Source organism: Penaeus monodon, unplaced genomic scaffold (assembly GCF_015228065.2).
Source record: "Penaeus monodon isolate SGIC_2016 unplaced genomic scaffold, NSTDA_Pmon_1 PmonScaffold_210, whole genome shotgun sequence".
Taxonomy (NCBI): Eukaryota; Metazoa; Arthropoda; class Malacostraca; order Decapoda; family Penaeidae; genus Penaeus; species Penaeus monodon.
Window position 1 is genome coordinate 85,605 of NW_023650812.1, and position 1,423 is coordinate 87,027.

Consider the following 1,423-nt stretch of genomic DNA (forward strand, 5'->3'; position numbering starts at 1 on the left):
TTATTCATTATTATTGCAATTATTACAGATTTATATTTCTTTACTACTACTACTACTGCTACAATTAAGTATCATGCTTTGACCACGGCGGCTCAAACATGAACCTACCGTTAAAAGAGAAGAACTACTACTGCTACTGCTCCTACCACTACTACTACTAATAATAATAATAATAATAATAATAATAATAATAATAATAATAATAATGATAACAATAATATTTCAATTATGATTATTATGATTATGATTATGATTATGATTATTATCATTATTATTGTTATTATCACAGTTATAATATATTTTTTTAGTAATACTAACAATAAAAGTAATAATAATAATAATAATAACAATAATAATAATAATAATAATAATAGTGATAATAATAATAATAATAATAATGATATTAATAATAGTAATAATAATAATAATATCAATTATTATTATTATGTTATTATTATTATTATTATTATTATTATTATTATTATTACTATTATTATTATTATCATTATCATTGTAATTTCAATAAAAGTCATAATAATGATAATAACAATAGTAATGATAATAGTAATAATAATAATAATAATAATGATAATAATAATAATAATAATAATAATAATAATAATAATAGTAATAATAATAATAATATCAATTATTATTATCATTATTATTATTATTATTATTATTATTATTATTATTATTACTATTGTTATTATTATTATCATTTCAATTATTCTCATTATTATCAAAACTATTATTATAATAGCAATTTTTTTCAAAATTCCCATAATTGTTATGAGTAATAGAGTTGTGTTTATTATCATTATTATTTTTTTAAGGACATTATTATTGTTATTGTCATCATTCTCATTATCATTATTATTATTATCACCATCATTGTCATCATTATCATCATTATTATAATTATTATACCAATTATTGCAATTATTATCATCATTATCATCATTATTATTGTAATCTATCTGCCATATATCTCTTTTTAGCAATTTTATTCATAATAAAAACAATAATAATAATAATAACAATGATTATAACAATTATTTTATCGTTATTATTGTAATTATTACAGATATAATATATTTCTCTACAATTATACTACTATTAATAACAATAATAATGATAATAATAACAATAACAATATTGTAAATACTATTATTATTATTATTATCATTATTATTATTATTATTATTATTATTATTATTACTATTATTACTATAATTGTTATTAATAATATTATCATCATTATTTCAATTATTCCCATTATTATCAAAATTATCATTATAATAGGAATTCTATCAAGATTTTCATGCATGTCATAATTAATAGAATGGTGTTTTTTATAATTATTTGCCTAATAATTACGCGAATCATGATCGAAAACGCATTTTGGCGTTTGTTTTTCCCT